Source organism: Dioscorea cayenensis, chromosome 11 (genome assembly GCF_009730915.1).
Source record: "Dioscorea cayenensis subsp. rotundata cultivar TDr96_F1 chromosome 11, TDr96_F1_v2_PseudoChromosome.rev07_lg8_w22 25.fasta, whole genome shotgun sequence".
In the NCBI taxonomy this organism is placed as follows: Eukaryota; Viridiplantae; Streptophyta; class Magnoliopsida; order Dioscoreales; family Dioscoreaceae; genus Dioscorea; species Dioscorea cayenensis.
The window spans coordinates 10,275,628-10,287,459 of NC_052481.1; the positions used below are offsets into that span (position 1 = coordinate 10,275,628).

General features: G+C 41.7%; 1 non-coding gene across 1 annotated transcript; it reads right to left on the bottom strand.

Moving 5' to 3' along the window:
• Positions 1-1,988: 1,988 nt before the first annotated feature.
• Positions 1,989-2,094, bottom strand: LOC120272838. Its single transcript, XR_005540373.1, has one exon. It is a non-coding gene; the product is annotated as a small nucleolar RNA R71 (small nucleolar RNA).
• Between the last annotated feature and the right edge of the window lie 9,738 nt (positions 2,095-11,832).

Sequence of the window (11,832 nt, forward strand, 5' to 3'; positions counted from 1 at the left end):
TTCAAAGTTAGAGTTTTATCTAGGAACAAGAGGACTCTTAATTGAGTACTGAGGATGTCTTTATCATTTTAATGCCATTTTCATTTGGTGTGTGGAGAATGGGCATCCTGGGGTAATCCACGGTGTGGAGGTCAAGGTGGGGGTTAGCACACACACACAGGAGCACTCTAGATGAGATAGAACTATTATTACTTCGCTATTTATTGAACAACTCACATCTTGATTTCAGTCCATTTGCGCTAATGGAGTTCTTTACTATTGAGCTTGAGGTGGTACATTTAGCCATTTATCTTCTTGCCCCAGGTTTTCATGTTTCTTTGCTTGGGGAGAAGGAAACGCTTAGGTCTTGGGATGTTTGATAAACGACTAAATGTATGTATTTTGCATGTATTTACTATGTATGAATTGTGTATTTTATTAATGATTCGATGCCCTTTTGGTCTAAATTGTGTTATTATTGCATTTCAGGCCTATTTGAAGCCCTGGGGGACTTAGCGACGCGATTGGGGATGAATTCGGTATCAAAACGGTGTTTCGAGCCGGGGATTACTCTAGCGAAGTACTGTATCAGTGTTACTGTAGCAGTTTCACTATAACAGTTACTATAGATCATCGCGGGCTTCTCGGCAAAAAACTGGATATCCCAAGGGGTCGGCATACGCCCGGTATATTAACCCGTTTACCCATCAGTATCTGGGCATATAAAAGCTTTCTTAGGGCATCATTTGGGGGACTTTTGCCCACCACTCTCCACCATCATTTTCTAGAGCTTCAAGTCTACGGGAGAAGGAAGATCTGAGGGGCAAATTGAAGGGGGAAGAAGGTTACACTCAAGGAAAATGATCTAGGACCTCGCCGGCGTGGATCCAACGAGTTGTTATCACCACCTTCTAGTCTTCATCTTAGGGGAGTGTGTTATGATCTTTTCTTTGTGTCTCTTATCTCCTATACTTGCTTTTTTGTTGATGATGAACTAGACTCCCAAGGACACCAGGCATCCGGTGAACCTTGGGATGAATTTGCTTATATGGATGCTTGATTTACATTTATGATATTTGTGTGGTTTGTAATCCTTGCTTGGTGCTCTTTGATGTGTTGTTTTGCATGAGAACTCTGTGATCCAACTTCTACATTGTATTTGGTGCGAGACCATCACCCTTATACTCGACACACCTTTCTTGGAAGGGATACACGTATGAATACACCATGACCATTGTGTATTTCATACCCCTCCAACTATTAGGGCTGTACCTAGGTTGAGTTTCGGCCTTAATTTGAGATATCCCTACTTGTAATGCGATCGTAGGAGGATTTGGTCGGAAGAGATTCCGAGCCAATACTCTTATTGGATTAGGGATTACTGCCGTGGCCATCAGGGTGATCTATTTTTGGATGTCTCTTGGTCCAACCACCACTCCCTTTGTAATTCTAACATCCATCTAGCTTTAGTAGTCCCGAGGAGATCCTCGCCCGGGGACCTAGCACTTTCATTGTTACTTGCTTCCTTAGTATGTTTATGTGGTGAGCCTTAGTACATGTGTTTATAGTTTTCTCCTTGTCATTTTCCTTATCTTGTTTTAGTCCTATATTTGGTAGACTAGACAGTGACGTCTAGGGGGAAGTAATAGCAGCTCTTGGGACCTTAGGGAATACGATCCATGTGTCACGCACAGGGTATTACTTGACGACCCATGCACTTGCAGACTCATCAAAAGCCGGCAATCATCAACATGTTACAACAGTCCGCACAATTCAATTGTTTGGCTGATGAGGATCCAAATAGTCACATAGAGAATTTGTTAGAAGTGTGTGATATGCTCAAGATCAATGGTGTTACGGATAATGCCATCAAGTTGAGTTCCTTCCCATTTTCCTTATAGGAGAGAGCAAAACAGTGGCTACACTCATTCCCTAGAGCATCGATCACTACATGAGAATAGATGGTAGAAGCTTTTCTTGCTCGTTATTTCCCTCTCTTAAAATATGCAAAGCTTAGGAATGAGATCTCATCCTTTGTGCAAATGGAATTGGAGTCTCTATTTGAGATATAGAAAAATTCAAGGAACTCCTGCAAAAATGTCCTCAACATGGGTTTCCAGAGTGGATGATCATTCAGTCTTTTTATAATGGTTTGAACCCAAGTATAGACAGCTACTTGATGCAGCACAGGAGGTACTTTAGGTAGCAAGACTCCGTGAGAAGCCCGAAAATTAAGTAAAGAAATAGGGTTGAATAGCTACCAATGGAATGTTAGGGAGAAGAAGAAAGTGGCCAGCATCCATCCAAGTGGGGGCATTGAGTAAGAAGTTAGACACTATAACTTCTCCCAGATTGGCGGCCATAACGAGTTGTGATGGATGTGGAGGGGAACATGCCCCATCCGAGTGCCCGATAGCCTTTGGTGGTACACCCTCCATTAAGCAAGTTGAATATATGGGTAATGTAATGAGAAACCAAGGCAATCCTTATAGCAATACCTATAATTCGGGTTGGAGGAATCACCCTAATTTCTCATGGAATAACCAAGGGTAACAAAAGGCCACTGCAGCACTGGGTTTCCAACAACAACAAGCTCTGAACATGGAGAATAGAGTTTTAGGCTTGGAGACCGTATGACTGATCTAGAGAAAACCTTGACTAGATTTGTGCAATCATCGGATACACGGTTCCAATCGGTCGAGGCTACACTTCACAACCACACCGCTTCATTACACAATCTAGACAATCAAGTGGGGCAAATTAAGAAGTCTCTATTGAAGAGACCACAAAGAAGTTTGCCAAGTAGCACCGAGACCAATCCACGAGAACATTTGATGGTGATCACTTTGAGAAGTGGTTGTGAGGTTGAGGATAGGCTTCTAAGTGAGAAGACCAATGTTGATGTACCTAAGGTCATGGAGGTTGAGGAGAAAGTGAACAAGGAGAAGGAGATGGCACCTCCACCTTGCAAGCCGAGAATTCCTTACCCCTCAAGAATGAAGAATGACTAAAATGATTAGCAATACAAGAAGTTCTTGGGTCTATTCAAGCAATTGCACATCAACATTCCTTTTGTGGAGGCGTTGTCTCAGATGCCTCGGTATGCTAAGTTTTTGAAAGACCTTTTGACCAATAAGAGGAAGTTAGAGGAGAGTGCATCAGTAATCTTAAATGCCTCTTGTTCTGTGGCGTTGCAAAAGAATATGCCAAACAAGAAGAAACACTGCGGAAGCTTTGTGATTCTATGCAACATTGGCAATTTCAGTTAAGAGATGGCATTGGTGGATTCTGGGGCTAGTATCAATGTCATGTCATACTCGTTTTTTCAGAAGCTAAGCTTGGGAGAGCCTAGGCCTACTCAGATGACATTGCAATTGGCGGACTGAACAGTGAGACATCCGAGGGGTATCATTGAAGACGTGCTTGTCAAAGTGGACAAGTACATATTACCTATAGACTTCATAGTATTGGACATCGACAAGAATGTAGATGTTCGATTGATACTTGGAAGGCCATTCTTGCGCACTTCCAAGGCATTGATCAACATGAATGGCGGGGAGTTGACACTGAGGGTTGGAGATGACAAACTCACATACTGACTCGCCGAAGCCATGTGACATTCTCTTGACTTTAATGATACTATGTATTTTCTTGACACTACTGATGAGATAATTGATGAATATGTGCAGGAAATGTTTAATCTGGACACGTATGAGGGGTTGCTATACTAAGAGATGGAGAATGAAGAAGTAATGATGCTTGGTCTAGAGGAAGAAGTACTATCTACCCTGGGGATTGTGAAGAAGGTGTACCCTGGGGATTGTGAAGAAGGTGCTCCGGAAAATGAAAAGGGTAAGGAGACACCACAAGAAACGCCACAAGGCTATTGGGGATGCACAAGAACGGAGTAAGAGTGACAGACCTTCAAGTGGTAACAAGCCCGATAACTTACTCTCTACCTTCAAAAGACTATGTTCATCGTGCTTCCAAGTCATGGGTAAGAAGGAAACCTTTATATATGAACCCTCATGAGGTAAGACAAGGTACGTCAAGCTAAGTGATGTTAAACAAGCGCTTCTTGGGAGGCAACAAAAGTCATTACTGTTTTCCTAGTTTTTTAGTTTTGTGTTTGCATGAATAAGGATTTCAGTGTTGGTATCTTGATTCTTAGATGCTTTTGCCGTGATTTTCTCGTAGACATTGTGGTGTTATCATGTGCCTAATCATGTGTGGCAAAAAATCTTGGTCGTTTGAGTGTGTTTTTCGTGTTTTCTTTGGTTAAAATTGCATTGTTAGGCAGGCTCTGAGTGTATATTTGTGTTAAGAAATTTTTTGCAGAGCGTGGAAAGTTTTTTAAGTGTCCAGAGAAAACACACGCCCGTGTGGAATTTCCATACGGGCGTGGACTCGCCCCTGTGAATGAACATGTGAATTTCACATGCCCGTGGGTAATTTCTGCATGGGCATATGTGATTCTGTAGAGACTAAGCATTTTTCCTGAGAAGACACAAGGGCATGGACTCACCTCTATGGATAATCCTGTGATAAACACAAGGGCGTGGGTAATTTCTACACACCCATGTGGATCTCTGCAGATGAGCTCCTTTCCATCTCGAGAATACACAAGGGTGTGCGTCTGTCCATGTGAACAAGCCCTGCGAAGTTCCACGCCCATGTGAAAATTCCGCACGAGCGTGGGAAATACTAGAGAATTATCTCAGTTGCACAGAGAAGTAACAGGGGCCTGGAGATGCCCCTGTGGGTTGGGCCCACGGGCGTGGGATATTTTCGTATGCCCAAGTGGTTGCATACAGAAGCATAGGGTGTTATCCCAAGAGGACACAGGGTCGTGCATCTGCCCCTGTTGGTCTCTCTTGTGGAGTCGCACGGGTGTGGGTAATTTCCACACGGCCGTGTGGATGTGCAAAATTCCAAGAGACGCGAGTTTTCCTTAAGAGCTCATCGCACATCTCTATTGTCATACTCCTAATCGCTCAAAAAATTAAATCTTTTCACTCTCTTGACCACTCACCGTCAAGTTAACAAGATTTAAAGTAGTTTTCCTACCGATTTCTAAAATTTTTATCTTCTTCTCATCGGTAAACCCTTATTCTTTCTCCTCTTCAAAATACTTGATTTTAAACCATTCAAAATGGTGAATGTTATTCCGTTTCTATGATAAAATGATCTATGCATGCTTAGAGTGAGTTTAGAAATAAATTTTTGGTGTATTTTTGGAATTTGGACGAGCAGCCGTGTGGTTTCCACGCCCCGTGAATCCACACGTGCATGGGAATATCCACACGACCATCTGGATCCATGTAGTATTATTTTGTAAGCTTATTTGATTGGTATTTCTTTAATTTTTGCAGATATGGCACCTCGTTTGAAGAACCAAGAGGGTAAGCGTCCTAGGGAGACTTCACCTGAGTTAGAGCACATTGAGGTCTTATATCCCGAGCACCAGACTCGATTTGAGTGGTTATTGAGACACAGGCTTGGATAGTCTCATTTCGTGGACTTGACTCCCCTGAGAGAGGTTCAGCGAGGAGATAAGCTGGCAGATGAGATAGATGAACTATTGGCCGTGGGTAGCTGGAGGAGGTTATTGACGATTCAAGAGCCAGTTTTTTGCGCATTGATACTGGAGGTATTGCCATCTTTCGAGTTTGACCAGCCATATGGGAGATTCGATATCAATGATGTCATATAGTTCAGAGTATTTGGACGCCAGTTTAGCATGAGTGTCACTGAATATTCAATTCATATGGGCTTGTATGATGAGACATACATATATACAGAGGAGTACGAACACTTGCCGATGGATCACCCCAGCACCCTGAGCCCACAGCAAGCATATTGAGGCTTATGTAGACAGGGACAGTATGAATCGGGAGTGTCCAAGGCCTCTTGTTTGTCCCGGCCGAGTTACAGATACTTACACTCAATCATTAGTAGATCTGTGAATGATCGAGGTGACAACATAGCTGTTTTGGGCCGGCAGGACTTACTTTATTTATATTCCATGGCCCGAACCGTGCTGATTCACCCAGGGCATGTAGTGGCAGATTTCCTGAGGTAACAAGGCAAGTATGCAAGAGTTGGAGTATTATTCACTGGCTCCTACGTCACTAGACTTATCTTGGCGATGGGCCTTTTAGATGCTATCCGAGGTGCCGAAAGGATAGTCATTCCCTCCCCTCTTGGACTTGATACGATTAGGATAATGGGATTAGTGTGTAGATATGGGATTGGAGCATACATCCTGGCTATGCCTATCCCACAGACCTCTGAGGGTGATGGTTCATACACCTTCTCTAGCCCATGATCATTTTGAGATGCTTGAGAGTGTCGTGGGTGTGCTTCCGACCGAGATCACCAAGGTTTGGGCTACACAGGTTGCACAGTACACATTGATGATGGTGCGTCTTGACACCATACTACAGTTATTAGAGTGAGACGCATACTGACATCTCATCAAGAGACCGAGGAACCCTCAGATCCCGGCAGCATCACCATCTCTATCTCCACCAACACCATTTGACTTGGCACAGACAGTAGTAGCAATAGAGCCGACACTGGACGACACCGAAACTTGACTCATCTTTCTTTTCTTTACTTTTGCATTTCATTTTGGATTTGTACACACAGAAAGGATCTTCCTTCTGAGTTTATCTTTTATTTTTGTGTCAAGTTATATTTCATTGCTTTATCTTTTATATACTCGAGTTGTTTTTTGTTTTTTATTGAGCTTCATTGAACCCTCTTGTGTATGTGTGCAGATGGTCTTATCAATATGGGAATTGAGAACTAGTCATGGGCACGGCCAATGTGGGCCATGTGTGCTTCACACCCATTGGAACTTTACTCCCAAGGATTTATCTCCAACAAACGCAACACTAGGAGTTATGGGAGTATTGTTTCGATTGCCCACTCCCACTTATTTTTCTTGATTGCTATACTTTCTATGCTGCTTTCATGTGCACATTGAGGACAATGCACATTTTAAGTTTGGTGGGGGGTTCACGTTGAACATGTATTTTTAGATGAGTTTTGATTGATATACATTCTCACATAACTAATGGCGGTTCACCTTAATTGCAATGTTTGTATTCTTGAGTCTAGGAGAATTTTTAACATTGAATGTTCTCATGCTCTAGTTTGTTCTTGAATTTCTATGAATTTTTGCCCGATTGACACTTGTTGCACCACTCGCTCATGAAACTCTTTTGGAAACTAAAGTTTGATGTTTAAGGGGCTAATTAGTTTTTTTTTCTTGTGTTATTTTGCTAATATATATATATATATATAAATTGGAAAAAGAAAAGAAACAAAAGAAAAAAAATAGATATATTGTTTAGTTGTGCATTTTGGGTGGAAAGAGTTACCATTTATGAAAGTATGAAACTACTCTCATAAGTTGGATACTAGTTATGCCCTAATGAGAGAAATAGCTATCTCATGCGATGAGTGAAAGCTACCACCCCGGTAGAAAAGAGCTACCACCTCGAAAGTGTGAAAGCCACCTTAGTGCCCGCTTCGGAAAGGGCTACTTTAGAGGATGTATGAAGCTACTACAATCTTTTCGTTTTGTTATGTTTTATAGTTAAATAAGTCCCTTATACTTAGAACATTGACGAGTATAATTTGGGTTTACTTGAGTGAGTTATTCACACTTACATGATCTCAGGTTTGTTGTCTTTTTTATTCGAGTTTTTAGCTAGAGCATTGATTTTTCGTATTTAGTGTTGAAATTTCCCTTACTTGAAGAATGCTTCCATTGCATGCTTTGGTGAACCTAAGGCCGAGCACTTTAAATCTTTCCTTCTTCTATGCTTCAATGTTTTATTTCTTTGCTTGAGGAAAAGTAAAAGCTTATGTGTAGGGGAGTTTGATAAGTGCTTGTGCGTTAAGAATACGAAGTGTTCTTTCCTTATGATGACCATTACTTTTATTAGGTTTAAGTGCTAATACGTGTGTATTTGTGTTCTTTTGCGCATGTAGGGTTGTGAAGCTAAGTATTAAGAAAATAAGCCAAAAGTAGATCGTGACCATACTATTTGGTGGAATCTTGGAAGAAACAAATGCGAATACACAAGTGGGGCTCTAAGATACGTGAATGTGTTCCAACCTCCATGCATTCAAGCCATTAAAATGAGTTGGAGGGGCATGAAGGCAGTCACATTTGCGTATCCCGACTTGTGCATTAATAGCAAGATCTTCACTAATAAGTCGGAGGCTTTTTATTGAAGAAGAGTTGTAATCTATGGCATAAACTTGTGCCCATTTATGTTGTCTCAATGAAAAGTGTGAAATTGGGAGTGCTTCGGTGGAGTATTGTAGCAGGTTACTATAGCAAATCACTATAGTAGTTACTATTGACAACAGGCCAAAAATCAGATTTCCAGATAATTCACCCAAGTATGTGGAAATTATCCACGCCCATGTGGAAATTTCACAGGCCCGTGTGGAAAATCCACAGGGGTGTGTGGATGCCCGATTATGACACTATTTAAGCCACGATTTAGCCCGATTTTGGGGTTCTTCTTTCCCTTTTCTCTCCAACTTTTCTCCATCTTTTTAGAGGTTGTCGGCTAGGCTTTTGAGAGGCTTTTGGCACGTCTTTGGAGTGGTTCTAAAGATTCGACACCGTGCTTCACTTGGAAGAAGGTTATTGGGGGAGCTTTTGTCGGCACCGATCCGGTGAGTTGTGCCCTAGGACGGACAAGGGGACCTTTGGAGAAGACGACGCTACTCCACAAGACCATCAACATGAATATCGAGGTGGTTTCCTATGGATTGCTTATCTTTACTTTCAATTTCTTTGTTGATTGTATTGTGCTACATGGAGAGCTAAAACCCTAGTGGGTACTTGGATTTTGTAAACCCTAGGATGTTATTGTTTTATTGACTTTCCATTATGCTTTCTTTAATTGATGCTTTTATTTGAGTTCCAATCATGAATGCTTGTTGAATGATTTCTCCCTTAGAGTGAGTGTGGATTCCTTCAGAGACAAAGTATGCTATCCCAAGAGCACACAGGGTCATGTGAGTGTCCCTGTGAAGCTTCCTTGTGGAGTCACACGGGCGTGAGTAATTTCCACACGCCCATGTGGATGTACAGAACGCCAAAGGCCTCAAGTTTTCTTTATAAATATTTTCCATTTTTCATTTTTAATACTTCCCCTGACCGAAAGAACGCTCTCTCGTACTCTCCCGATTTCACACCAATATTTTAGAGGGATTTTACTCGAGGTTTTTTGGCCAATTTCATGTTTTCTATCTTCATCTCGTCGGTAAACCCTTATTCTCTCTTTTCTTCGCCATACTTGATTTTACTCCATTGAATTTTGTGAATGTGCTTTGTTTTGTTGTCTAAATGATAGATTCATGTTTTAGAAGCATTTTATAATGAATTTATGATGTATTTTTTAGTATATTGCATAGAGGCTATGCGATTTTCACGCCCCATGGATACACATAGGCGTGTGGAATTTCCACACGACCGTATGGATTTCTGTAGTATTGTTTTGTGAGTTTATTTGATCGATTTTCTTTTTAATACTTGCAGATATGGCACCTAGGACTAAGAAAGCAGCCTAGACTCGGTTTGAGCAAGAGATATGGATTTCGCTATTCCCGAGCACCAATCTCGGTTTGAGCTGTTACTAAAGCTCAAGTTCAGACAGACGCAAGTCCTAGACTTGAGTTCACTTAAGGAGGGGCAGTTAGCAGATGAAATGGATGATGAGGTGGAGGAGCTTCTTTTTGTAAGTAACAAGAGGAGGTTATTATTCATCAGAGAGGCAGTTATTCAGCTGCTAACTTTGGAGGTGCTAGCTTCATTCGAGTTTGACCGATTATATTCCCGATTTGACAGTACTGATGCTATACAGTTCAGAGCTTTTGGACATCATTATAGTATGAGCGTCACATAGTTTTCAGTTAGACTCAGACTCTATGACAAAGTATTCACTAACATAGAGGATTACGAGCAGCTGCCTACAGACTACCCCTATAGCTTGACGCCTCAGCACGTATAAAGAGCTCTATATGGACAAGGATAGTATGAGCCTTAGGTGTCTAAGGGAACATGTCTTTCCCGAACGATGTACTATTATATTCACGGCATCCTGAGTAGGTCAGTGAAGGGTCATGGTGATAGTACCGGTGTTCTCAGCCAACAGGAGCTATTATACCTCTATTCAATGGCTCAGAGCATGCCACTTCATCTTAGGCACATTGCAGTAGAGTACCTGAGGCATCAGGTTCAGTACGCCAGGATTGGAGTTATTTTAATAGGCCCATACATTACTAGACTCATTATCGGGATGGATCTACTGGATGCTATTAGAGTGGCTGAGAAGACAATCATACCTACACCCCTCGGCCTGGAGACCATGCGACTGATGGGTATGATCCGTAGGTATAGAGAAGGGGTGTATGTGCTGAACATGCCCCCACCAGAGCTACTTGGGGCCGAGGGAGTTATAACAGAGGGGTTTCAGCCAGCGCAGGAGCCTCTGACAGAGCATACATAGACCGATGCACCTCCTGCTGCACAGGAGCCGCCACCGGTGCGCATGTTCTCCCAATCTCGAGCCTATGATCATTTTGAGAGGCTCGAGAATGCTATAGCGGTGCTCCGGGCTGAGATTGCCGAGGTTCGTGCGCTCTAGGCCATGAACCACACAGAGGTTATGGCACATCTCGACATCCTACAACAGTTATTAGAGCGAGACGCTGTCCCACAATTTATTATGAGACCCATGACACCTCAGGCACCTCCAACATCACCATCACCAGATCCACCGGCACCATTTGGCTTATTACCACTAGTAGTACTGCCGACCCCGGATGACACTGACGCTTGATGCATTCTTCTTATAGTCATTTTTATATTTTCATTTTTCATTTACGTATTTTATTTTGCACTTGTACACCTCAGAAAGGATCTTCCTTTTGAGTTTATCTTCTATTTTTTCTGAGTTATATTTCATTGCCTTATCTTTATATACTCGAGTTGTTTTTGTTTTTGTTGAGCTTCACTGAACCCACTTGTGTATACGTGCAGATGGTCTTCTGATTATGAAATTTGAGGAACTACTCATAGACATGGTCTTATGGCCATGTGTGCTCCATAACCATTGAGACTAAACTCTCAATGAATCTAGCTCCATCAAATATACCATTAAGAGTTCAGTTGAGTATTGTTTCAATTACCCACTTCGACATATGCTTTTGATTGATTTATATCCTATTATGCTTGCTTGCGTACATTGAGGGCAATGTACATCTTAAGTGTGGGGGGAGTTCACATTACACATGTTCATTACATAAGTTTTGACTGAAATACATGCTCATGTAGCCAATGGCTGTTCATTTTAGTTGCAATGATTGTATTCTTATGTTTAGGGGAATTTTTAACATTGAATATTCTCATGCCCTAGTTTTTACTTGAATTTCTAGGAATTTTTGCCTGATTGACAATTGTTACATTACTCGCTCATTAACCCCTTTTGGAAACTCAAGTTCAAAGTTTAAGGCACTAGTTAGTTGTGTTTTCTTGTGTTAATTTTGCGGAAAAAATGAAAAAAAAAATGAAAAGAGAAAACTACTTGTTTTAGTTGTGCATTTGGGGTGGAAAGAGCTACCACCTCTGAAGTATGAAGCTACTCTCATAGATCGGATACTAGTTATGCCCTAATGATAGAAAGAGCTATCTCATCGGATGAGTGAAAGCTACACCCTGGTAGAAAGAGCTACCACCTCAAAGGTGTAAAAACCACCTTAGCTACCGCTTTGTAAAGGGCTACCTTAGAGGATGTGTGAAGCTACTACCATCTCTTTATT